Genomic DNA, 16,256 nt, shown 5'->3' with positions numbered 1-16,256 from the left:
AGCCCTAATTATGAATGACATTCTGGAAAAAAGTATAGCCACATGTGAATTAATAATAGACTTAAAAAAGCCCCAAGACACAATAAATGACCATTTTACTATACAGCTCAAAATGTGCCTTTCATGTGCCTTCTGTTAGCACTGCCAGAGCGAGCTGGGAATTTCTATTATCTACAGTCACAGAAAATTCTGTCCATTTTTTTCCAGGCATCATTCCCAGTATGTGATTAATGGGAACACTGTGCATAGAGGGCACTGACAGTATGTAAGAGAGTGGTTACGCAGGCATTATCGTGATGGGGAAGAAAAGCTGTAAGCTCTGCAGAGTCTCTGTGTGATAGCAGGGAATTGGAAGTTGTCTGCAGCCCAGAAAAGGAGGAATGCTATATATATTTAACAAATCCCCAGTCTGGATGAATTTGTCTTATTTGTATGTGATATTTGTTAATTTGTTATGAGATTAAAATGTTATTACATTTTGTTTATTGGGTTTTTTCGAGCTGGTGGGGGGGTGTATTTGGCATGTTTGTCGTCTATAAAAACTACCTTGTTTATTCATACTCTCAACTATTTATTGTGCCATTTTGGGGTATTGTGAGAAAAAAGAGGCAACACAGGCATTTGTAACAAATTGGATAGTGGGGGAATAAGAAGAACAAAGAACGGTTGCACATTAGCAATTAGGAGGGGAAAAGAAAGCCTGAAAAATAATGACTCTTAGGCAACCGCGTTACAACAGTCAGGCTATTTGTTTCAGCTTCACACAGCAATCACACAAACATACTGGGCAATTTTGCAGACTTGGTCATGTTAATTCCTCCCCCTGGTTCATTTTTCTCACTTGCGCAAGCTGTACATTTTTTCTCCTTTCTTTTTTGCTCAGTGATTTCATTATATCAATGCAACTCAAGTAGTGACATCCTATCCTGGCAGACAAAGAAGGGAACAGGGAAGGAAATCAATTTTGAGAGAATAGAGAGATAAGATCCCCACTGTTATGTGGTGAGATGAGAGAACAGAGATGTGGTTGACACGAATCCTGCAGCTAGTCATAATAAAACCTTGCAGGGTTTTTTTTTATGTTGTATGTAACTGACAGAATTATTGACCCATATGTTTCAATCTAAGAAAAGCATGTGAAGCCAAAAGAGCTAAAGCTAATCATTTGCTTTTTAACATGTTAGTTGTAATCAGGGTTACTCTTGGTAAGCTAACTGCATATCTAATCTCTAACTGAGCACCAAAAACCCTGTTTGCTATAGGGTGTATTCACACACATTCATAGTACATTCTCCTTATGCCTTTGATTTCTTTCAGTTAAGTGTTTTGCCAAATGACACTTCAACATGCGGTCATCGGAAGAACCAGGGATCAAACCACTAACCTCATGATTGGTAGACCGCCAGCTGAAGCTGTTCTCACAATCAGAAATTACACAGTATTATTACTAGGAAGCTGATAGATTAAATACAGTCTAACGGCTGATTCAACTGCACTGGACTTCTCATATCCACTGACGTTGAGTAATATCTGGGGCTACAGTGCATGTGTGAAAATGGCTTAAGCCATCTGTACTGTATGTTTCTGACCATCTGCTCTCTCTACAGTGGTCGAAATGTCAATGCTTTTGATGGCAAGGTGACCAGATTAAACATTTTGACTTCTCCCACATTGCTTAGTGCGTGACGTGTACAAATTAGTCACCAAGTAACAGATGGTTACTAAGTAACTGACACTAAGTAACAGCAGTAGATATGTTATTGGTTTGCCAATCCATTACATCCTGTTCTATATTTGAAATATAGGAAACTGCTGACTTGACTTTGATTGATTCTGGGAAATAGTGACAGCGTGATAGACTGGTGACTTGTCCACACTGCCACCGCCTCCCATTGGGAAAAAGCCCAAGCCCAGTGACCTTAAACAGCATGAAAGGGTGTGGATGATGGATGAGTGGATGGATCGATGTGTTATATTGCCGTACATCCTATTACCCGTGTGCCAAATAGAACAGCTGTATAGCAGATTAATGTTGCTCCCATTTCTCCATCAGTTATGCTTAATCATCTTTTTATGGTTCTGCATTTTTTAAGAGGGGAAGCATGTTGTATGTTGACCTTAGCAACTCATTTTGGCCTTTGCTCCCAACCAAAAAGCTAGCAAAAACAAAACACAACAATGGATGAACTGCTTAAAACTGGTCATCTGAAGCAAGTCAGTCCCTTTAGAAGTGTTAAAATTTCCAAATAATCAGCATGGTCAATGGACAGGTTCTTGTGTATATAAGTCAAAACACTTCATCACGACCCATTCACCCAAGCACTTTTTTTCTATTTCTAAGTGCTTTCTATCTAATGTTCACCCAAGCACTCACGCAGTGAAGGCATTAGGAACAGCTCTGAGTTTAGTATCTTGCCGAAGGATACTTTGGCACACAGACTGGAGCAGCCAGGGACTGAACAATCAACCTTCCAATAAGCAGATGACCTGCTCCACCTCCTGAGCCCATGACCCCAATGGAAAACAAGCATTCTTCCAGCCTAGTTCAAAGTAAAACCATATAAGAGGTGAGTTTGTTTGTAACTCACCCTTTTGGATTGTGTAAAGAGTAAAAATTAGGAACGTGGATGCATCTTAATGCTGTCTGCTTGCCCTCACCTGTGTAACTTTAACTGTAGCTTTAGCTTTAAAATCACCATCCAGCAGTGTTTATATGTACGCGACATGGGACTTATTCACCTCTTCTGATGTTTTATAAACATCAGCTGCAACTTTACAGTAACCATCAAAATAGGTTCTTAGATGGTAGCATTATCGCTCATTTAACAGCTACTTAGCTATCAGTTTACCATTTATTAATGATGTTTGCTATAGTAAAAACACCCTGTCATTTGCAGTCTGCAGGCTCTCAAACATATTAATAGATTAGCTTGGGTCTAATATTTCATGTCATTGTAAATTAAATAATGGTTCAGAAAAATAATTGGAAGATATTGCTCGGGGCGTTTAGGAGGCAGTGGGCATTTATCTTTGTTTGGCATTTTATAAGCTGACTGATCTATCAATTAGCTTCTTGCTGTTCAGCCCGATTAAAATGTGGTTAATGTGACTCTGCAGCTATTTTTGGCGATAACTCATTCAAGTGTGTTTGATTTCTGCCCCTTGCGATTTGAAATTCAGCTTTTTTTGATTCTTATGTTCCCCTCGCTTCTTCGCTTCTTACCAAGTGTGAAGATTCGGTAAAGCTGCCGAACACTGTGCCCATCCCCCAAAGTCTAATAAGTTTTTATTAGTTTGCAGTGCTGTTATTTTGTAGTTACTTTTTCAACCTTAACAGACAGGTTGACATCCAGCGCATGTATTTCCCAGGTCAGTTGTCCAAAGCTGGGGGGGTTGGGGGTCACGCTTTTGTTGCCACACATGTGATAGGAGGAAAAAAAGCAGCTGAGGCAGAAAGCAGAAACAAGTCATAGGAATCAAAGCCATGCTTGCACTCATCACTCTGAAGCTAAGAGAGGAGAGGCAGGAACAAACATGGCTTTATTCCATTTACTGAAGAAAGAGATAAAGGTGGTGTGTGTGTGTGTGTGTGTGTGTGTGTGTGTGTGTGTGTGTGTGTGTGTGTGTGTGTGTGTGTGTGTGTGTGTGTGTGTGTACAGCTATGGCCCTTTGAAGTGCTAGGGAATCCCACTGAGGTGACCAGCTCCCAGAATCCTTTGTCCGGCCTGTTTCCTGTAAGTGGTTTCATATGATCAGAAGCTTTCTGCTGCCCTCTGACAAACAGAAACCATGGAGAACATAATTCAATTCAATTCGTTTCAATTCAATTCAATTCAATTCAATTTTATTTATATAGCGCCAAATCACAACAAAAGTTGCCTCAAGGCGACATAGTTGTCAAACGTAAATGAACTGTGGGTCACTGCTGGCACTGTCATCTCATTGGATGGTTCAAGCAGTACAAAAAACAAACAGGAAATGTTTTCGAAAATTCTGTGTGTTTTTTTTTTTCATGTTAATATACGGGCCGCAAATAGGGGTGACGTGGGCCGCAAGTGGCCCCCGGGCCTTGAGTCTGATCTACAATATACACCTATGGTTATAATACAGCAGGTACTGTATTATAAAGCAATGACCTTAATTGACAACTGCTTTTCAACTAAGAACTGAAGCCCCGGCAGCACCAGCACATTTGTCCCTGTATCACAGCGTAATGAGCTGTGGTTTTACAGACATATTTATGGAAACTATGGAGATAAAAAAAATATATCATATGTTCAATAAGACCCTCCCCTGGATTATGGATTTAAAATTGATTTCATATCCTGCTTTATTTTTTTTCACCTATTTAGACTTTTCTTCTGCACTCGTGGATCCCGGGAATGACTTTAAATATATTCCAAATAAAATGAAATCATTAGTGGGAGATCAAGAGATTTTGCCCATTTGAATTATCTTGATCTTTGGCAGTACAATGTAATGTGGGGCAAAACTGTGCTCCTAGCCAGCACAGAGGGTTGCCTAAACACAGCCAGGATTTCACAGAACATGCATGGCCAGTTCTTTTCCCATTTGAGTGCCTTCTGCCTTCTGCTACTCCCCATATTGGAAAACAGGATTCAAGTAAGACTTCTTTTTTTTCTATTCACCCCCTATGCTGATTTTTATTTTCTCTTTATTTTACCTCGGTGTACAATTTTTATATTTGTGTGCTTCCTCACATCCATTTCCATCTTCTTTAATGTGCATCTTTTATAAACATCAGAACTGCCTCTGAGCACTGTGTGTGTGTGTGCTGTGAGTCAGTCAGCTAGCCAGCTAGCCTCTTGTTTTCGGGTCCTCTGCGCTGCCCAAACAAAGTCTGTGTTTCTAAATGAGCTCCCTTCAGGCCAAACTATTTTGTGTTTTCTCTATTTGGGTGTTCTGGCCGCGGCTGTGTGTGAGTGCGCAGTTGAATGACCCAGTGCCCATCTGTCCTTATCTGACTGTGGCACTACTTTTATAGCCTGTTACTGTCTTAAACTGTGGTTCGATTAGCAGCTACTAGATTATGGTTCCAGTGAAAACCTGACTGCACTTTAAGTGACTCATAAAAGTCAGTTTCACCTTTTCGATATCAACAGTTCTTGTCCCTTCCTACAGATCCCCGTGCAGGTATCTGTTTTATAGACATAAAAAGTGGTTGAATCCCAGCCCACAATTTTGTAAAGAGTTTCAAGTTCCATCCAGAGAGAAATTGAGTTCATCGTCTGGTGTAAATGTGCTGTTATTTTGCCATCTGTAACAGCGTTTGTCTGTATGTGTATCACTTTGAAATCTCCTCCCTTCGTCCTGCAGTGAACCTACGAACACACACATTTCATCTCACCAGAGTGCAGTTTGAGTCTATTTCAAGAAGATGGTAATTTGGGAAGCTCTGGAAACAAAACAATGCTGGAAGAGTAGTCTTTTTACTCTGTCTGCTCTCTCTCTCTTTTGGCTGACTAATGTGAGAGCAGAGACTGGAGGAGGCTGCTGTCTTTTACTTCAAATGGAGAAAAATACGGTATGTGGAGCACTGTGGGATTTATTAAACTTCAAAAGATGGAACACAAAGTGTTTTCCGCAGCCTTCAAAATATGTATCTTTGCATTCACATTCTGGGTCCATCATGTGCAACTTTTGTTTCCACTAACCTTTAACCTCTGCACTTTGAGCTTGAACTTCCTGTGCTTTGTGACTGCACTTTCTGCTGTGTGTATTCTCGGGTGATTAATATGCGTGCCGGGTGTGCATGCTGTATGTACTCATGTGTTTATTTTCCAGCAGAACAGATCTATATTTATCCTGACAGTAATCAGACACTGCAAACAGTCAACTTTTCTTTTTTCTTTTCTTTTTTTTTTTTTTTGCTTTTACTGTCTGTTTCCTACTTCTGTCTATCTGGTTATGTGTGTGCAACTTTACCAGATTTGTCCTTTTCATGAAGTAAAACTAAGTGTTTGGTCTCATCTGGTACTGGGCCAGTAAATTTTGACCTGATGCTGCTGCTTAGGGTCTAATTTAGACTTCAAAACATTTTACTAAAAGCCAAAAATCTTAACGTCACAGTGGCCCTAGAGTAGGTTGCCAGATCACCAGGAGTAGGACTGGGCGATATGACCCAAAATTCATATCTCGATATTCTTTAGCTGGATGGCGATATACGATATATATCTCGATATTTTTAAAAGCCATAAAGTAAGAACAAACAGAGAGCTCTTAGTCAAATCTGTGTCCCAAATCTCACATAGACACTTTTATTATCATACAGCGTAGATGTACAAGAAAAAATTACTCAGAAATAAATTATCAGCATTTATTAAGTAATAATGCTCCATAAATAAAATAAATGATGTTGTTTTTGTGCATAACAAAAAGCTCACAATTGTGCAGTCAAAAAAACTAAAAAGACACTGAGCATAAAAACAAAGACAGACAGATTTCGCTGCTCTGTTCTACTGCGTGACTGACAGCCTGGAGTTTGAAATCCTCTTTGTAACCGTGTCTCTTAACAGGTGCAATTTGTGGTGCTTATATGCACACAGTATGGTAATATTACATTGAAGCAGAATATACGTATCACTCCGCGAGGCTCCTCGGTAGCCGTTATGCTCCAACAATCCATCAAGCAGTCCAGCTTCGTAGCTTACCAAAGTCGTACCAAAACATTTTTTGAAAGGTTTCTGAGTGCTGTTTACCACATAAAATCAGTCAGTAAGCACAACCAGAATTCATACATAAGGCGCACTGTTAGCCCGGTTAGCTCCTTAATGCGTTGACGCTGTCCAGCCCCACGCACGGGGCGATGCGCGGTAACTCGTTAACAGAGATTTGCCCCGTTAATGCAGTTATGGCATTAACGTCACGCTGCAACACTAAAATAGTAATCTCCAAATGTTTTCTTTTTACCGACCAGCTCCTCTTTGATAGCTGCCGTGTCCATCTTGTCGTTGCCTGCAGGTGAAGCGATGGCAGAGGGGGAGTTCAGTGAAGGAGAGAGGCGAGGCCGAGTAATGCAGCGTAGAGACAAAAGTGGACGAAAGAGAGGCAAACTTGCGGCTCCACAAGTATAGTTATAACGTAACATAGACTATATCGATATAAACGATATTGTCACATCTCATATCTCGTATAAAAATATATCGATATATTTAAAAACTTGATATATCGCCCAGTCCTAACCAGGAGCATGAATTTGTTTTTAAAATGTAAAAACAAATCTGTTGGATACCTACAGATTTAGAAGAATACCCAACAATTAACAAAAGGCTCAATGAGCCTGCAGCCAAGGGGTCGGTAAACTGACAGCAGTGCTTGTTTCACCCTGCTCATCACAGTGTATATTGATTTAGAAATATATCCTAATGCCCTTTTAACAATATATTATAATGATTTCATCCATGCCACCCAACATGACTGATGCATGAAATGCATCCTTACGGGCATCTTTAAATGCTCGTATGTGAATGTTGCAGTCACATGACCGCGGCAGTGAATAATTAAGCAGGAATCCCAGAGCGGAAATGGTATCAATCCGTCTCTTTATGTGTATGTACGTGATTGTGTGTGTGTGTGTGTGTGTGTGTGTGTGTGTGTGTGTGTGTGTGTGTGTGTGTGTGTGTGTGTGTGTGTGTGTGTGTGAGAGAGAGAGAGCGAGAGTAAAAGAGAATGAAAGTGACCTTGGGAATCCTCTTCTTGTAGGAAAAAGTGGAGGGGTGGGTGGATGGGGGTTTAAGGAGAGGAGTGGGAGGCAGATTTCATTTGATATCATTGCTTTGCTCAGGGAATACTCCCTCCTTCTTCTCTCATGCTGGCTATCTGTGTTTCATTCTTTGGTTTTATAGCAGAATAAAAGCTGCCCTTGGAATCAATGCCTTGGCTCTTCATATCCATTACATGGAATTCACACAGGATCTGCTTAGGGACCATGGAATAATTTTATGTTATTGACTATCAGAGTGTCTGACCTCTGCGAAACCTCAAGCAAGGATTAAGCTGAGACTAGGGCACCTTGTCTAGCCTGTTACGAGCTCCTCCCCACATGTGTATTATTGCTGTTTACACCAATTAGTTAAATATTTCAAGGAGACTTTAGAATTTTCCAAAATTTTTAATAGGTCAGAGTTATGTGTGGACTTCTGCCAGTCGTCCCACACACTGGTGTTAAGAAGGCACTGATCCATGTTCCCATTCTCATCATGTACCTGTGACAGGAAGATCAATTGGCTAGAAGCTAAGCCAGCCTGAACACAATTCATTTGGACTTCTCTGTGCTACAGGTGCACCGTGTGCTTATTGCTACACATTGACATACCTAAACAATAGCGCTGATTGTATGCCCAATTTTTTTTAATTCCAACCGAAATCATTATAAACAATACAACAGCTTAAGAAAAGTTTAACTTGAAACCTGCTATTTTTAGAAAGAGGAGAAGTATACATGGCTTGCACGGTGGTGCAGCAGTTTGCACTGTCACCTCACATCAGGAGGGCCCTGGCTTTGAATCTGTCAGCCACCACATGGGGCCTTTGCCTGCTTTGTATGTTCCCCATGTGTTTGTATAGGTTCTGGGTATTCCAGCTTTTTCCTCACCGAACAAACATGTTAGGCTTTCAGTAGTTCTAAAGTCATCATAGTATGAATGAAACGGTGGATTTATTTTAATAACATGGTCTGGTGTCTGCCTTGTAGTAGACAGGTGACCTGTGTGGAGTCTACCCTTCCTTTCGCACAAAAAGAACAGCGGGAATGGGCTCCAACCCAATAGATGAGTGATTAAGAAGCAAACATGTCCATGTATTTACATCAATACAGAAGACATGCACAGGAATAACACAGGCAGCAAGCTATTCAATAACTTACATGGTGCAATTGTTCATCTGACCATTTCATGAAAAAACATCTTCCTGAAACCAACTAAAATTTCAATAATTTCAACTTTTAACAAAATACTCGGCTCCAAACACTACTTATAGAATTAAGATGTGAATGATTTAACTGCTTGTATGTGGTAGAAGAGGAAACAAGCTGGGCTTTAAAGTACAAAAGACTATATGAGAAGGGAAAAAATGAAAAAAAAGATCAGAGAGAGGGGAAAGCAGCAGGCACAGAAGGAGACAGACCGAAGACAATAAGATTGGACTGACGGTGTGAGCTGACAGAGCCTGCAAGCTGTGGGTCAGAATGTTTCTTGTTTTCAATTTTTGTGTCTGCTGGAGGTTTTATTTAATATGATATCTTGGACCCTTTTTTTTTGCTTCTTATCTTTAAAAGCAAGGAACAATTTCATGTACAACCACCAACAGATCCACTTTTATGATCCATAAACACAGGTATTTTCATATCATTCAGGCTGATTAGACATTCATATAGGTTGAGATTGGAAAGACCAATGCTAATACAGTATGTAGTGGTCACTAGGTCTGTATTATTGAATACATCTCAGTAGACGGATTAAATTTTACCAAAAAATGTGATTGAAAAATCTGTGATTGAAATGAAATTTGAACTCTAACTTTGACCATTTCCCAACCCCGTGGAGCGTATTGGGCAAAAATCTATACAAACTGTGAGAAAAAACAAAAGTAAACACCCAATGACAGCAAAACTTTTGAAAAAACAAACTTCTGTGTTTGGCAGCACAGAAAGAATAAATCATTTGGCAACAGTTAAAGTGAAATGTGCGAAAGTCGTTCCAAAACACATTTCACTAGATCCAAAGCTATTTCTTCTTGTTTTCTATCCAGAAACAAACTCAGTTATAACAAAAAGGACAAACGCTAATTAACCCGGTGTTTTAAATGGCAAAAAAGTTTTGGAAAATAAAAAAGAAGCTTTGTGAGCTTTGTAAAAGAGTTTGAACTGATTATATTCAATTCAATTTTATTTATATAGCGCCAAATCACAACAAAAGTCGCCTCAAGGCGGGGTGAGAGAAGGAATATATATATTATTATATAATTCCACTTACATCTAAACACTTACTACTCAGTTATTATCCAACATGCATAAACAAAAACTCATTTTCAGGTGCTTCAGCATTAATCCAATTTCATAGTTTTTTCTTTGTTTCATAAGATGTGGAATAAGGACACAAAACCAGACAGGAATTGGTAAAACGATTTAGGTTGAACAAAAGTGCAAGAGGGCAGTCATCTCTAAATTCAAAACTTAAAGAGAATGCAGGGAGAAACAAAGGCAAACAAACATACACCGGGACCATGATGAGGGGAAGGATGGGACTATTTATACACACGTGGTAATCAAAGAAGTGGAAACACCTGGAGGAACAAGACACAGGCGAGGTTAATCCCACAGGTGAAGACATTCAATGACAATGAGAAAAAAAAGAGGAAGTAAAACTAAATGTAAGATATGACAGGAAACTGACTACAAAAATGAAACAGGAAGTGAGTAACAATAACTGAAAACTGGGAAGAAGACACAGGGAAAAGGTAAGAGGATTAATTAAATAACAAATACAAAGTAGAAATAAAGTATAGACAGGACTTAAGGCTCGCGATGCTCAAGAGTAAGTAAAAATTGAAACTTAAACCCTAACAAAACTAAAAACCAAATGCAAACTCAAAACCTTGGGACCAGAGATATTGGACTTTCTGACAAATAGACCCCAGCAGGTCAGACTGGGCAACAACATTTCCTCGGTCATCATTCTGCCCCAAGGCTGTCTGTTGAACACCTTCCTCTATTCCTGCTCTCTCAAGTTTGCAGATGATACCATAGTGTGCTGGTATCATCTGCAATGAAGAAACAGCCTATAGGGGGATGTGGGGCACCTGGTTGTGTTGTACACTGACATGGACCTGCTCCTTAACACTTTTAAGACCAAAGAGCTTGTAGTGGACTACAGGAAAAAGGAAGGTGGTACAGACATGCCCGTTCACATCAATGGGTTGGCAGTTGCTTACCATCATCCACATCTCTGAGGACCTCACATGTTTCCCACATCTGGTGTTAGCAAAAGATTAAAGCTGTTGAAATAGACATTTAAAAAAAATCTTCCATTAACTGTTCAAACTACATGTTTTTGCAACTGCACATACTCCTCAAAAGTACATTATATAGTTCATTGTTTTTGACGGGTTTATAAATGACTGCAGCATTACTGAAGTCAGACCTGATAAAGACTGATGGCTAATGAGGCACTAAAAGCTCATTTCTGTATTTTTTCTTTTATAGAATTGATGGTGTTTTTCTCACTTTTATACTTAAATGCAAAATGTATAGCTGGTGTATGGCTTCTTATTCCAGCTTTATCATTTCACTCTCTGTGCTTTTTGATAACCTCATCAATCATCCTGATCTTAATGTTGTTTCTTTCTTGTATTATGTAAATCTTTCTGCCACTGGGCTGATATTTGTTTGTGTTTTTCCAGGCTGTAACTAATATTCTTAAGGAATGAAGGAGTAAAGTTACACATCTGCTGTCCATCCATCATCACTTTTTGTCCCAAACTAAGATGACAGATGGCAGGCTGTTGCCTTCACCTTTTCTTTTTTAAAATCTTTTAATCTTCTAACATGCCTAAATATTAACACTTTAAACCAGAAATTTATACCATATCAACAAATACAAGATACGAGAAAGCTCTGATGCAGTTAGAACCCAGTGACCAGCACTTTATCTCAGTTTGGCAAGATGCAAAAATGATGGATCATGCCAAAGTCGGAACTCCGTGGAAAATCCATTTTCCCTTGAGAAAACATTTTCTTATTTGTATTATCATATTTCACGCTTTATGACACAATGTGACTGAAATGTTGTATTTTGAGATTTTTGATTTTGCTCGTGGCAAAGCAAAAACGGTCTGATGATTAAAATAGCTGGAGTTAACGAGGTGAGAAAAAATAGTACTGCAAAGCCAGAGTTAGGTGGTACAGAGCTCCAAAGTAGGTTTTTTTTTCTGCTCATTAGGATAAAGTAAGAAGAAGAGAGGAGTAAAACTTGAGTTGGTTTGCCTTAATGTTCTTCTTCTTTAGCCACTCCTTTGTTGCCTTGGTGGTATGCTTCAGGTCGTTGTCATCCTGAAAGACCAATCCATGACCCATTTTCAGTGTTGTGGCTGAGGAAAGGAAGTTTTCCATCCAAGATTTTACAGTGCACAGACCCAACCATTCACCTGTAGCAGAAAAACAGCCCCAAAGCATAATTTTTCCATCTCTGTTCTTGATTGTGGAGTTTGTGTACTTTGGGTCATACTCAACAATTCTGTTTGGCCTGTTTTTGATTGATTGCACCAGCAGCTGTCAGCTTCTCACCAAGTTTCTTGATGATAGCCTTGTAGCCCATTACGGCCTTGTGCAGGTCTGCAATCTTGTCCCTGACGTCCTTTGACAGTTCTTTGGTTTTACCCATGTTGGTGAAGAGGTTGGATTGGAAGAAAATGATTCTATGGACAGGTGTGCTTTATACACATAACAGATGAGATCAGGAATATCTGTAATTGCTTGCTTGATTGATTGAGTGACTATAATCTGTCTGCCACATGAGCACAAAAACTGTCTGTGGGAGCCAGAAATCTGGTTGTACGGAATCAAAGACTTATTTCACCCAGTGACATGCAAACTAAATCATAACTTTAATCAACTTGTTTCAATGTATGCGTTCATTTCTTTGTAAGTGATCAAACCTATAAATTCAGCAGGAGATCAAATCATTATTTCCCCCATTGTATATCTCCTACACAACATTAAACCCACCTCCATAATATCAGGGCATAGACAAGGGACCTTACACTTGTTTAGTCAATACACTTGCTAAAAAGGGACTCTTTCAAACAGATTTCTTAACCCTTTAAAGCCGGTCGGAGCGGACACGCTCCATTTTGCGTAACTATTTTTAAATCTTGGTGGCACTGCAACCACGTAAGCTAGCGCAATAATTTTTTTGCATATTTTTTTTGCATATGAAACCGGAGGAGTTGTACTTACATCTTATGCCATCAGCTTGTCCTCGGTCACAGTTTCCTTCCACATATAGCTTTGCAAAAACTGCATAAAAAGCACTTGCAGCAACAAAAACATAATATTCCAGAAACACGCTTTGCCGATCCGATCAGCTGTTCGTAACACTTCCTACGTCCATCAGCGTGAACTATCGCATGTCCGGCATGACCTGCCCGAAACCGGAAGTGACGTCATTTTGCGGAAATGTAGTTTTTTACCATGGTGGCCTCATGAGCCTATACTTGTGTTTTTAAAAGTTATGTTTGACTTTATGACTTTCTGTGTCGTTTCTGGGATGCTGAGGACTCATATTGCACTGCTGGAAATATTTTATTTTGATGCATATGCTGTTATTTTGCAAATTTGCACTATAATATATTTTTTCGTTTTTCCTGCAGTATATGAAAATTGGTGTATCTCAAAAATAAGACTATGAAGACACTTAAAATAAATTTCCTTTGGTGGGAAACTAGTTTGTGCAACTTTTTTGTATTTACAGTTTTGAGGGATAAGCCTCTTAAATTTCTCTAACTAGAAATATATGTTAAAAAAACAAAAACGATTTTAAATTTTTTTGTAGTTTATTGCACTTTTTTGCAATTTATGTAATTAATGGTAAATGGCCTGTATTTGTATAGCGCTTTTCTAGTCCCTAAGGACCCCAAAGCACTTTACACAACCATTCATCCACCCATTCACACACACATTCATACACTGGTGACGGCAGCTACATTATAGCCACAGCCGCCCTGGGGCGCACTGACAGAGGCGAGGCTGCCGGACACTGGCGCCACCGGGCCCTCTGACCATTAATTACTATGCACTTAATGCAGACATATTATTAAAATTTGGGCTATAGTGGTTGTATTTATGTATAGCAACTTGAAATGCTCCAAAAATGGCTCCACAGCATGTAAAAATATACTATAAGCTCTGGCGGACTTGGTTCTATGGTAGGTCTTAAAGGGTTAAGGGGTGGCCACAGCAGATCGTCTGCCTCCATTTCACCCTCTCCCTTCCTACTTCCTCTGTCACCCCAACCCTCCTCATGTCCTCCTTCAGTACATCCATGAACCTTTTGTGTGGTTTTCCTCTTTTCCTTGTTCCTGGCAGCTCCATACGCAACATCTTTTGTACAGTACTTATCCCTCCTCTGCACACGTCAAAACCATCTCGGCCTTCCCTCTCTAATGTTGTTTCCAAACCTGCTCAGCCTGAGCTGTCCCTCTGATATACTCATTACTAATCTTGTTTCTCCTGGTAACTCCTAATGAAACGTTTTATCTACAACTATGCTACCACCAGCTCTGCCTCCTTTTGTTAGTATCAACATCTCCAAACCATACATCGTAGCAGGTCTCACTATCATAAAGTAAACCTTCTCTTTTATTCTTGCTGCTATCCTTCTGTCACAAGTCAGCCTTGACACAAGCCCTTTTGCTTGAAATCAGGTCCTTTTATTCTCATAATTTACAAAAGTGGAGGGATAGTAAAAAAAAAATTAAATTGTAAAAAAGTTGTAACCTTGAAAGAAACCATTATGATCCAGCACAAAATGCTAAAGCCTGACATCAGCATCAGATAAACTGTGGGATGCATTTTTGCTAAAGGCAAAGAAGTGACATTTAGTTTTTTACACTGAAAAGGATTTTAGAATTGCTCTTCTGAACCAGAATGGTTACAGCAAGTAAAGCATGTTTGTTTTCAGCCCAGTTTAATTGGTGTTATTATTTCCCAATAAATTTTACAGCTGCCATGTTGGGTGCGGTCTCAGTCACTGTAGTGCTCTGAATGTGTTATAGCTCTGATATTGCATTTCTTATTTTTCAGCGGGACACTCAGAACAAAACTGGAAGGAATTTAAAAAATTTTCACCCAGGATTTTCATCTGGATCTGTTGGAGTCTGTCATGTTCCTAACAGTTCACAAATCTGCTTTTATCCGATCACATTTCATGTAGTGAACTTTATCTAACAGGATAGGCTGGCCCGTTCGTGACCGGAGAGATGGCGAGCCATTGTCTCAGACCCTCGTATCTGCTGTGAAATATTTGCTTTGGCATTGGAACACTGGGAGTGTTGGCAGTTTTCCAAATAAACATAAGATGTCTTTACTACAGCATTGTGTCTCACTTCCACTCCACCCTTCTGCATGTATTTAAGAAGGGATAAAGCCTCTTTTTTTTGTCACTAAGAGGAATCCCAGTTTGCCCCCATGGTACTGCAGAGATAGACGGCTTCTATCAGACAGGGAGAGACAGAATGAGGCGAGTTGAGCGGGGGTTTAGCTACTGAGAAGCAGGTACCCCTGTAGGACACATTGTTTTGATAGATTTGGGGTTGATGATATTTTGGGATTCAGCTGCAGGGGACTGTGAGGTGAAATGATGTCCCCATTGTTCGACTGTGTCTCAGATCCTCCACATCTGTGAGTGTATTCCTCTTATTTGTGTACTTGCTGTGTGTTCTCAAGCTGCTGTTTGTTTTGGCTTATGGTGGTGTGCAATTTCTTCTTTTTTTTTGAAAACCAGTATCCAGCCAGTCTTACGCAGCTAACACAGAGACAGACAGATGGATGGTGCAGCATTTTAAAATTGAGTAGCTACATTTTGCTGCAGGGCTGAATGAGGGTTGGTCAGAACCCACTGAAAGCGCTTACAGCGCAAGATCAAAAGCACTTAGAAAAACTTTAGTTAATTAAAGCGATTGCACGGACGTGATTAGAAAGACAAAAGTTAAGAAAGAAGCAGCACATCGCTCACAGAAATTAATAATGTAATAAAAAAAAGTGTGTTCAAAAGTCCCTTTGAGATGCTCTGGAAAATACCAAATATACCATGCTGTCACCCTGCCATTATCTCAGTTGGCAGTGAGAGGGGGAAGAAAATTAAAAGCTCTGCTGTCAAAATGAGTCCAATCTGTGCATTACAGGCACGGCCAATAATCAGCATCCCCTCATCTCCATCCTGTCAGTCTGTCATTTTATTTCTTCTTTTCCCTGTTTAGTATGTGGTTTCATTTCCCCTCTGCGCTGTGATGAATGTCTGTTCTCTTTGAACTGTGTTTGCACTCTCTGTTTCAGTTTGATCTCGAGAATAAGTTCAGTGAACAAGCACTTGCACCATTAACTCATGTCCCATAAATGTGTACTTCTGGTGTAGAGTAGTTGATACACCATTGGAGGGTGAGTAACTGTGGAAGCTGATTCCTCTGCCACTTCAGCACCATAGAAAACAGGTAGAGAAAATCTACTCTCTGCTAGGGTTGGA

General features: G+C 39.8%; 1 protein-coding gene across 4 annotated transcripts in view; it reads left to right on the top strand.

The window, feature by feature from the left end:
• kank4 (KN motif and ankyrin repeat domains 4) overlaps window positions 1-16,256 on the top strand; it is an 85,717-nt gene that overhangs the window by 20,611 nt on the left and 48,850 nt on the right. Inside the window, exon 1 of one of the 4 annotated variants that reach the window (XM_026146226.1) lies at window positions 4,673-5,545. The exons of 2 other annotated variants lie outside the window; for them this stretch is intronic. The gene's annotated coding sequence lies outside the window, so the exon portion shown is untranslated. Of the gene's footprint in view, window positions 1-4,672; window positions 5,546-13,927; window positions 15,416-16,256 lie in introns of those variants that run through there. One more of the 4 variants, XM_026146224.1, reaches the window with a different exon arrangement.

The sequence above is a fragment of the Astatotilapia calliptera genome, chromosome 17 (assembly GCF_900246225.1).
Source record: "Astatotilapia calliptera chromosome 17, fAstCal1.2, whole genome shotgun sequence".
Lineage (NCBI taxonomy): Eukaryota > Metazoa > Chordata > Actinopteri > Cichliformes > Cichlidae > Astatotilapia > Astatotilapia calliptera.
Note: the sequence above shows the minus strand (reverse complement) of the source record. Positions and strands in the feature narration are given on the sequence as shown.